At 37.7% G+C, this 12,143-nt stretch overlaps 1 protein-coding gene across 4 annotated transcripts in view; it reads right to left on the reverse strand.

Annotated features, from left to right (window-relative positions):
* LOC126473250 (ribonuclease 3) overlaps positions 1-12,143 on the reverse strand; it is a 313,037-nt gene that overhangs the window by 12,446 nt on the left and 288,448 nt on the right. The window lies entirely within an intron of this gene.

Genomic DNA, 12,143 nt, shown 5'->3' on the forward strand with positions numbered 1-12,143 from the left:
ATATTGGATAACTCAATTTTTTACAATTTTTTTGTTATGGTTTTAATCTATTACATGAAATACTGTACAATATTATAATAAGGTAATGGACATCACATTGAACTTTCACTTGTTAGGTGGGTTGTAACTTCTTTGTACAATATTATGAAATGCAATGGAACATGGTGGGAGGAAAATAGGAATCAATCGAGACCAGTACATTACATAATGTATATAATTATCAGGCACAAGTGATCTTTTATTAAGAAATTAGTTAATATTTATATGTTTATAAGACTTTAAAAAAATATCATTTACTGTGTAAAAGTTCTGCTCCAAAAGAATTTTTTTAAATTTACGTGTGAAAGTTCTTGGCATTTCTGTTTTTTAAATTTCCATCTGCTATAATATTATACATCAGTATCCCAACAATTAGGACACTTTTCTGGTAGCCAGTTGTTCTGGAAAGAATCATATATAGGTCTGACTGCTGCATTGTTTCATAATTATGAATGTATTCATTTAATATTAATGAGCTGTCTTTATTTAGCTCATGTTGCATATTAACATATTACCTTTTTTTGCATTTTGAAGATATTTCTGCTGCAGGGTGAGTTCTCAAAAAATATGATTCCAAAATAAGAATAATATACTTGTATAAGGGCTAATTTGGTGACTGATTTTCAGTGTGCCCTTAGAGTATAAAACCCAGTTGTCAGCTTATTTGAAATATAGTTGACATGAATGTTCCATTTAAGATTTTCTCCAAGCCGTATGCCAAGAAACTTAATGCAGCTAATGCTGGACAGCTCTTGGTTGTTTAGGAGCATGCCATGGATTTCCCATTTTTGAGATGAGAGGCTGAAACTAATGTGAGTTGTTTTTTGTATGTCTATAATGAGATTGTTCTCACTCAACCACTCACTCACTGATGACATAAATGGTTTAATATTCTGGTCATGGTCAGATTTGTCTGAACCTATTACATGAATATGTGTGTCATCAGCAAATAATGTAGTATGACCCAAAGTAAGCTTCATGTTTAGGTCATCAATATATATAAACAGTATGGGCCCCATGACTGAGCCCGAAAATGAGTTTCCTCCCGGCCTGCAAAATAGGTGTCAACTCTGGCTATCAGTTCTTCATCTGAAGTGAATCTTCATCCACCAAGAAAAATTTTCAGTTTTGGGAAGAGATGGAAGTCTGACAGAGCCATTCCAGGTGAATAAGGCGGATGTAGCAACATTTCATACCTTAGTTCATGTAATTTTGCCACAGCAATGGCACATGTGTGCAGGCACACATCAAGAGTTGTGGCATGCATATTGCACATAATTTGTTCATTTCTAATTCTTTAGTTAAAATTTGATATACCCTTTCAGATGACATCTGGCAAACATGAGCAATTTCACGCACTTTCAATCGGCGATCCTCCATGACCATTTTGTGCACTTTTGCAATGATTTCTGGAGTAGTGACACATCTTGGTCGATCACTGCGCAGATCATCATCTAAGCTCTCCTGTCCAAATTTAAATTCATTTGTCCACTTGGCAACAGTTGAATATGAAGGAACAGAGTCCCCCAGTGTATTCTGGAAATCAACATGAATGTTCTTTGCTTTTGTACCTTTCTTTACGAAATACTTAATCACTGTTCGAATCTTGATTTTTTTCCATCTTCGCAAATCAATACGCAGGAACAACAACCGAGCCATGTCAATGCCACAGCTCTCTTCCAAGAGTACTGACATAGCACATGTTTATAGGCAACAGTCCAATGAATATCATGTGAACAACTTGTTGTGCTAGCACTGATCTCTTGTGGTGATAACAAGAACTTTTCAAACTGCCCTCATACTACATATGAGTTTGTACTTCTACAATGTATTCCACACATTTCAAGTGGTTCTACAATGTATTCCCTACATTTCATTACAATTTAATCTGTTTCATAAATTTAGATAAGTACTACAAGTCAAATGAAATCATTAACACAGGTTACAGGGACCACAAAGCCCAGATGTTAACAGTGAATTTAAACTACAAAAAGCAATGTCCTATAAAAATTGCAATGCAAAGGCAATTTAATGATAAAAATGTAAAGCTTTTTAATTAACTATTAAGGACTGAGGACTGGACAGAGGTGTATGAAGAAAAGGACATTAACAGCAATTTTAATTCCTTCCATAAAACATGATGCTGTGACTTACCAAACGAGAAGGCGCTGGTAGATAGACACAATAAAAAAACACACAAACACACACACACAAATTTCAAGCTTTCGCAATCGAAGGTTGCTTCATCAGGAAAGAGGGAAGGAGAGGGAAAGACGAAAGGATGTGGGTTTTAAGGGAGAGGAAAGGCATTTGGAAAATTGTGAAAAATGTAACTAATGACAAGCAACATAGTATAAACAAAACTAAATCTAAATGATTAGTTGACATCAGAACCAGAAAAAACAGTAAATGCTTTTGACTGCTTCCGTAAAATAGCTGGAAACCTGATAATGAAGAGCTATCATAGAGCCAGTACTCAACACTCAACACACTTGGACACATTAGTGTTTCTTCACAATGCCTCAAACACTGAAGTGCTTATGGCTATAAAAATGCTAAAAAATAAATACACATCTTTGTTTTTCCCAGGTTTAAGGAGGTCAATATTAAATCTCCACATATTATTAAAATTTTATTGAGTGTATAAAGTTTATTTAGCAGTACTTCAAGAGAGTGATTGAAGGTCTGAAATTTCCAGTAGCAGATCTATATACATTCAGTATTATTGTGATGCATTTGTAATTCACATTGTTCTTAACATAGATAGCTGTACCATCAATCTTACTTTCATTTTGACAAGAAAAACTAGCTAGATTATATTCTCCAACTGGTGTTTCTTCAATTTTCCCTTTTGTTAGACAGTGCTCTGTGATACAGAAAACATCTAATTGTAAATTAGTTTTCAGGAATAGCTCTAGTTCTAATAACTTATTAAATATTAACTGCACATTATGGTGTAAAACTTTAAGAGGTACTAGTATCTGATTTTCACTAATTATGTACTAAACAGAAGATGCTACATGTTCTGGACTGAAACAATGATTATGTACACCTTGTACTCCAAACTTTTTTGGTTATGTAAGAATCAATTATAATAAGCTACATTCAGTTCTTTCATCATCGTAATGAGCTTCAGTTAATTTATTTGGTTCATTTTGCTAAGGCACAAAAATATTATCAATTTCCAGTATACGGAAGCTGTGGAGTTGAGAAACAGCTGAAATCACTGAAACTGAACAAGGACCCATGATCCAATGGAATACCTATCAGATGCTATAAAAGAATTTGCAGCTGAGACATCCCATCTCTTAACCATAATATACTGTACGTCCCACAGACAAAACAACTTTGACCAATTGTTGGAAGAAAGCCTAAATCATTTCTATCCACAAAAAGGATTGCAGAAGTGATCCTCAAAACTACCGCCCAATATCATTGACATCCATCTGATGTAGAATCTTAGAGCATATTCTGAGTGTAAATGTAATTAGGTATCTCTGAGAAAAAGACCACCTTCATGCCATCCAGTATGGATTTCAAAAACATAGATTATGTAAAACCCAACTCGTATTTTCCATGTATGATATCTTGAAAACTGGATAGACTGAGGTAATCAGGCAAATGCAACATTTCTTTTCCAAAAAGAAATTGACTCAATACCACACCAACACTTATGAGCAAAAGGACAGTCATATAGGCTATCAAACACAATTTGAGACTGCGTTGAGATTTCTTGGGTGCAAAGGCACTGCGTGTTATCTTGAATACAGACTTATTGAAAAATATAGAATTAACTTCAAGTATGCTTCAGGGAAGTGTATTATGATGCTTTCTGTTCATACCATACTTCATCACTGGAACAAGTCTGAGTGGAACTTTTTGGAGATTTATAGTTATGAAGTACTGCCTAAAACAAGCTGCACATTTATTTAGTCAGATTATGATAAAGTTTCAAAGTTGTAAAAAGATTGGTATCATGCTTTAAATGTTCAAAAATGTATAAGTGCACAATGCACAAAATGCATCCTGTGATTGTATCATCAATGGATCACAACTGGAACCAGTCAATTCATGCAAACACCTGGGTGTACTAATATGTGGACATATGAAATGGAATGATGACATAGGCTTGGTCATACATAATTCAGGTTACAGACTTCAGTTTATTTGCAAGATACTGGGAAAATGCAGTCAGCCTGAAAACCATTGTTGCTTACAAAATAACCATGTAACCCATCCTAGAGTATTGCTAAAGGGTGTGGGAGCGATACCAGATAGAACTAACAGGAATTATTGAATGTATAGAAAGAAGGTCGGTACAAATGGCCACAGGTTTGTTTGTTGTTATGTTGAAAAACATAACTGGTAGACACTTGAAAATAGATACAACAAACCTGTGAAAGTTACTCACAAAATTTCAAGAACTAATATTAAGTGAGGAATCTAGGAAAATACTACAGCCACCTGCGGGCAGTGAAGACAAGATTAGAGTCATTACATTGCACACAGGGGCATTTAAGTAGTTGTTCCTCCCATTCCCCACATACAAATGGAGCAGGAAGAAACCCTAATACATGGTACTTTGGAAAGTGTCCTTTGCCGTGGACTTCATGATGGTTTGCAGAGTAGTGAACTGGACCTCAGTTCTGATTTTGCACTTGATAATGGAGGCAAAATTTAAGAAAAATCAACACACCATCAGGTCTTTCACCTTAAAAAAAGTTTAACAATGTAAAATGGTGCAAGATATTCCAAATCTTTAGAAAAACAGGTATAAGATAAAGGGGAAGATTGGTAATGTGTTGTTGTTGTGGTCTTCAGTCCAGAGACTGGTTTGATGCAGCTCTCCTTGCTACTCTACCCTGTGCAAGATCCTTCATCTCCCAGTACCTACTGCAACCTACATCCTTCTGAATCTGCTTAGTGTATTCATCTCTAGGTCTCCCTCTACGATTTTTACCCTCCATGCTGCCCTCCAATACTAAATTGGTCATCACTTGATGCCTCAGAACATTTCCTACCAACCGATCCCTTCCTCTAGTCAAGGTGTGCCACAAATTTCTCTTCTCCCTAATTCTATTCAATACCTCCTCATTAGTTACGTGATCTGCCCATCTAACCTTCAGCATTCTTCTGCAGCACCACATTTCGAAAGATTCTATTCTCTTCTTGTCCAAACTATTTATTGTCCACATTTCACTTCCATACATGGCCACGCTCCATACAAATACTTCCAGAAATGACTTCCTGACACTTAAATCTATACTCAATGTTAACAAATTTCTCTTCTTCAGAAATGCTTTCCTTGCCATTGCCAGTCTACATTTTATATCCTCTCTACTTCGACCATCATCAGTTATTTTGCTCCCCAAATAGCAAAACTCATTTACTACTTTAAGTGTCTCATTTCCTAATCTAATACCCTCGGCATCATCTGATTTAATTCGACTATATTCCATTATCCTCATTTTGCTTTTGATGATGTTCATCTTATATCCTCCTTTCAAGACACTGTCCATTCCGTTCAGCTGCTCTTCCAGGTCCTTTGCTGTCTCTGACAGAATTACAATGTCATTGGCGAACCTCAAAGATTTTATTTCTTCTCCATGGATTTTAATTCCTACTCTGAATTTTTCTTTTGTTTCCTTTACTGCTTGCTCAAAATACAGATTGAATAACATAGAGGATAGGCTACAACCCTATCTCACTCCCTTCCGAACCACTGCTTCCCTTTCATGCCCCTCGACTCTTATAACTGCCGTCTGGTTTCTGTACAAATTGTAAGTAGCTTTTTGCTCCCTGTATTTTACTGCTGCCACCTTCAGAATTTGAAAGAGAGTATTCCAGTCAACATGGTCAAAAGCTTTCTCTAAGTCTACAAATTCTAGAAATATGGGTTTGTCTTTCCTCAATCTATTTTCTAAGATAAGTCATAGGTCAGTATTGCCTCACGTGTTCTAACATTTCTATGGAATCCAAAGTGATCTTCGCTGAGGACGGCTTCTACCAGTTTTTCCATTCATCTGTAAAGAATTCGTGTTAGTATTTTGCAGGCGTGGCTTATTAAACTGATAGTTCGGTAATTTTCACATCTGTCAACACCTGCTTTCTTTGGAATTGGAATTATCATATTCTTCTTGAAGTTGGAGGGTATTTCACCTGTCTCGTACATCTTGCTCACCAGATGGTAGAGTTTTGTCAGGACTGACTCTCCCAAGACTATCAGTAGTTCTAATGGAATGTTGTCTACTCCCGGGGCCTTGTTTCGGCTTAGGTCTTTCAGTGCTCTGTCAAACTCTTCACACAGTATCATATCTTCCATTTCATCTTCATCTACATCCTCTTCCATTTCCATAATATTGTCCTCAAGTACATCACCCTTGTACAGACCCACTATATACTCCTTTCTGCTTTCTGTTCTTGGCTTAGAACTTGGTTTCCATCTGAACTATTGACATTCATGCAAGTGGTTCTCTTTTCTCCAAAAATCATTTTAATTTTCCTGTAGGTAATATCTATCTTTCCTCTAATGAGATATGCCTCTACATCCTTACATTTGTCCTCTAGCCATCCCTGCTTAGCCATTTTGCACTTCCTGTCGATCTCATTTTTGAGATGTCTGTATTCCTTTTTGACTGCTTCATTTACTGCATTTTTATATTTTCTCCTTTCATCAGTTAAATTTAATATATCTTCTGTTACCCAAGGATTTCTATTAGCCCTTGTCTTTTTACCTACTTGATCCTCTGCTGCTTTCACTATTTCAACCCTCAAAGCTACCCATTCTTCTTCTACTGTATTTCTTTGCCCCATTACTCTCAATCATTCCCTAATGCTCTCCCTGAAACTCTGTACAACCTCTGGTTCTATCAGTTTATCCAGATCCCATCTCCTTAAATTCCCACCTTTTTGCAGTTTCTTCAGTTTTAATCTACAGTTCATAACCAACAGATTGTGGTCAGAGTCCACGTCTGTCCCTGAAACCTTCGAGTATCTCCAGGCCTCTTCCATGCATACAACCTTCTTTTATGGTTCTTGAACCAAGTGTTAGCTATGGTTAAGGTATGCTCTGTGCAAAATTCTACCAGGCGGCTTCCTCTTTCATTTCTTACCCCCATTCCATATTCACCTACTATATTTCCTTCTCTTCCTTTTCCTACTACCGAATTCCAGTCACCCATGACTATTAAATTTTCGTCTCTCTTCACTATCTGAATAATTTCTTTTATCTCATCATACATTTCATCAATCTCTTCGTCATCTGCAGAGCTAGTTGTCGTATAAACTTGTACTACTGTGGTAGGCATGGGCTTCGTGTCTATCTTGGCCACAATAATGCGTTCACTATGCTGTTTGTAGTAGCTTACCTGCTCTTATTTTTTATTCATTATTGTACCTACTCCTGTATTACCCCTATTTGATTTTTTATTTATAACCCTGTATTCACCTGTCCAGAAGTCTTGATCCTCCTGCCACCGAACTTCACTAATTCCCACTATATCTAACTTTAACCGATCCATTTCCCTTTTTAAATTTTCTAACCAACCTGTCCAATTAAGGGATCTGACATTCCACGCTCCGACTTGTAGAACGCCAGTTTTCTTTCTCCTGATAATGACATCCTCCTGAGTAGTCCCCACCCTCAGATCCGAATGGGGGACTATTTTACCTCTGGAATATTTTACCCAAGAGGACACCATCATCATTTAACCATACAGTAAAGCTGCATGCCCTCAGAAAATATTACGGCTGTAGTTTCCCCTTGCTTTCAGCCGTTCGCAGTACCGGCACAGAAAGGCCGTTTTGGTTAGTGTTACAAGGCCAGATCAGTCAATCATACAGACTGTTGCCCCTGCAAGTTCTGAAACACTGCTGCCCCTCTTCAGGAGCCACAGGTTTGTCTGGCCTCTCAACAGATACCCCTCTGTTGTGGTTGCACCTACAGTACGGCTATCTGTATCACTGAGACACGCAAGCCTCCCAACCAACAGCAAGGTCCATGGTCCTTGGGGGGGGATTGGTATATTAGATTGGTAATATACAATACATATTGGTATATGACTGAAGAGGGAACAGGAAGAGTGGAAGATCAAGAAGCAATGTTCAGATTAAAATGAGTGTAAAGGCAGGAGTGCAGTTTTTCTCCCATACTGCTCAACATGTAAGTCAAAGAGGCAATGAAGGAAATAAAGGACAGGTTCAGGATCTGGACTAAAGTGCATGATGAAGGATATTAATGATAGGATTTGCTGAATGTTACTATCTTCCATGAAAGTGAGGAAGAATTACAGCATCTGTTAAATCGAAAGAATAGTTTACTGACCAAGGAATATGGCTTGAGAGTAAATCAAAGGAAGATGAAATACTGAGGGGTAACAAAAATGAGATTAGCAACAAACTTAACACAAAAAATGGGGACCATGTAGTAGATGAAGTGAGATAGTTCTGCAACTTTGGAAGCAAAATAATGCATCACGGATGAAGCAAGGAGAACATAAGAAGCATAATAGTACAGGCAAAGTGGGCAATACTTCATAAAAGTGGTCTAATAGTATGGAACATAGCTCTTAATTTAAGGAAGGCATTTATTGGGTGAAAGTGAATCATGGACTCTGGTAAAATTGGAAAAACTGACAATCAAAGTATCTGAGATGTGGCATTACAGAAGAGTACTGAAAATTAAGTGGACTGATCAGTTAAAAAATGACAAGGTTTTCTGCAGGATCAGAGAGGAAAGGAATATGTGAAAAATACTGAGTAGAAGAAGGGTCAGGAATGTGGGACATGGCTTAAGACATCAAAGAATAACTTCTATGATACTAGAGGTCAATAACTGTAGGGGAAGACAGGAAGATGTAGGCTAGACTATATCCAGCAAATAATTGAGGATGCTGTGTGTAACTGCTGCTCCAAGACAAAGATATTGGCACAGGACAGTTGCATAAACCAAACTGAATGCCTAGCAGTCCTGGAAGAGATATATGGAGACATCTCTTTTTAGTATGGAGTAAGTTTAAGCGCAAATCTCTCATAGTGCAGGATAATGACTGTGACAGACAGGAGATGTGTCAATGCAGTGGGCGAAATGGATTTAAAGTTGAAAAGTTTGCTAGTGGTGTATGCAGCACATTGATAGACAATCAGGGCAAAATGCCTAGCGACATAGCCTGTCTGTGGGCTGACAGTTTGCCAAGGAAGTGGCAAGAGGTTGTGGAGTTGGGAGCTGCATACATTGTCACTGATGAACCAGCCGTTGAGCCACACTAGCTTATATATCTCAGAAGTAATAACAAACCTCTAGTTGTTTCTGTGGGTGATCACCATTTCATGAACACATACATTTTTATCCTGCAAGCCACCATTACATCATTGCTGGTGTCCATATTGCCTATATTTTGTCTAAACTGGTGTGTCACTTACATATCAAGCTGGCTGAAACTGACTGGCAGCTGAAACAGGACACTAGATATGCATGGGGTTGCTGGCTGTGTGGGTGCTGGTGCTTGGTGAGGATTTGACCAATGTTGTCTAATATGTTATAGGGAGTGTCATCCCTGCGTCTGTAGAGATTTCGTCCATTGTTTCTACGTCTATTGTTTGAATTGTCTTAATCACACTCTCCATTTGACTAAGGATGGAATGGTGACATCATTGTACTTGCAGAATTGCTACTCAGCTGTGAGTAGACCTGAGAGCTGTAGATATTTGTCATAGTGTGAGGTGGGACTTCAATGCCCAAAAATTTTTAATAGTCTTCTTGTAGATATTGTTCTAAGATTTTACACGGTGTACGTCAGGGGACAAAAATCTTGCAAAAGTTGTATCATCTCCTGCACGCTTCCTGAAATATTTTCAGTGACCCTATCTATGTACAGCCAATATGCAGGAGGGGTGAAAAGACCCTTTGAATGTTAGTAACATAATACAGTTAAACATGTAGGTTAATATTGTTATATATTTCACATTATGTACATGACACTAAACAAAATTCCATTAAACATGGTGACGGAGGAAAGCACATGTTCGTAGGTCAAAGCACTAGGCACACAAATGCCAGGTAAACAGCAGCAGTGGACACTGTCCATGGTAGAGGCAAGATCGGATAACAGCAGCTGAGTAAAAAACTGCTGCCAAGTTGTTTTATATTTGCCCATAATGGAAATATATGTGACCAGCCAGCGATATTGGCAGCACTCCCACCACAGGTGCCCTCGCTAGGCATGGGTGGCATTGTGCATGTCAGTACATCCATTTCCATGTCCAGCATAGCTACTAAACTGTTGTACCTGTGAGAAATATTACAAAAACTTAAGAGCTAACCAAGCACAACACACAACCTGTCCTCACAGCTTTGGAAGGTAACAATCCCAAGGCTGTAGCTAAGCCATATCTCCACAATATCCTTTCTTTCAGGAGTGCTAGTGCTGCAAGTTTTGCAAGAGAACTTCTGTGGAGTTTGGAAAGTAGAAGATGAAGTGCAGGTGGAAGTAAAGCTGTGAGGATGGGTCATGAGTCGTGCTTGGGTATCTCAGTTGGGAAAGCACTTGCCAGTGAAAGGTGAAAGTCCTGAGTTTGAGTCTTGGTTTGGCACAGAGTTTTAATCTGCCAGGGGGTTTCTTCTTTCTTCTTCCTGACTTTCAATTCCCTTTCCAAAATGAGTCTTTTTGTTACCTTCACAGCTACAGTCAGCTGGGGTGACTTTGTACCACATTCTTATATTTTTTGAAAATACTGGACACAAGAAAAGTTACAGATCACAACAGACATTGTAACATTTTACATCTATAGTTACTGAGTCCTTGGGAAAGTGAAAATGTACACTAACTAGGCTCCATTAGAGTAAAATTTCTATTTTAATACACGTATTAAGTTACACAGGTATTTAGGGTAACTTTAGACCAGTCTTATAAAACATAGTTTTTTTCCTGTATCTGATGTTCTGGGTAAGTTTTGATTATACCAGAAGGAAATTAGGTGTTAATAAAAAGTAAACACAGTGTTCATTCAGTATTGCAGGTTTACTTTGAAACATCAAGATATTTGTATCGACATGGCATTTTTCAACTTAAATCACTGTTGCCAGAAGCTCTCTTCACAGCCAATGCAATTAACACAAAATTGCAAGCCTGAGAACTTGTAAGGAGGTGGAAAGATAACTGAAATACTAACTAGAAACCAAAGAGGTAATAAAACTGTTACTTTTAATAAATAATAATAAGAGTAGGTGGAGCCATTTGAAACAATGGTATTAAGTGGTACAAAGATATCCTGACTGGTAAAAAGTTACCCTGATTGACTGTAGCTCGATGTACAGAGTGAATAACACCGAAGATAGGCTACAACCTTCTCTTACTCCTTTCTCAACTACAGCTTCCCTTTCATTTCCATCAGTTCTTACAACTGAAGTCTGGCTTTGGTACAAACTGTACATAACTTTCAGTCCCTGTATTTTATTCAGTCCCTGTATTTTATCACTGACACCTTTAAAATTTCAATGTTTGTAGACTAATCCACATTGTCAAAAGCTTTGTCTAGATCTACAAATGTTATGAACCTTTCTTCGACCTATCTTCTGTGATAAGCTGCTGCGTCAGCTTTGCCTCATATATTTCTACATTTCTCCAGGACTTGAAATGATCTTCCCCAAGGTCAGTCTCTGCCAGTTTTTCTATTTTTCTCTAAATAATTGGTGTCAATATTTTGCAACGATGACTTACAACCAGGTAGTATTCACACCTGTCAACACCTGCCTTCTTTGGAACTAGAAGTATTATATTCTTTCTGAAGTCTGAGGGTATTTCACCTGTATCATTTATCTTGCATGCCAGGTGGAATAATTTTGTCATAACTGGCTTTCCAAAGAATCTTAAAATTTCTGCAGAATGTAATTTACTCCAGGGGCTTTGTTTCCACTTGGATCTCTCAGTATGCTGTCAAATTCTTCTAGCAACATTCCTCATGTCCATGGTCTTGCCACAATTAAACACTGCCTACCTCAATGTCCTTCGGACTCCAAACCCACTACCTCTTTCCTCATATATGTTACTAACCCCATTCTAATACACAGAAAATTCTCCTTTGAAAGGGAATGTATACAAACAATT

This window comes from Schistocerca serialis, chromosome 4, assembly GCF_023864345.2.
Source record: "Schistocerca serialis cubense isolate TAMUIC-IGC-003099 chromosome 4, iqSchSeri2.2, whole genome shotgun sequence".
In the NCBI taxonomy this organism is placed as follows: Eukaryota; Metazoa; Arthropoda; class Insecta; order Orthoptera; family Acrididae; genus Schistocerca; species Schistocerca serialis.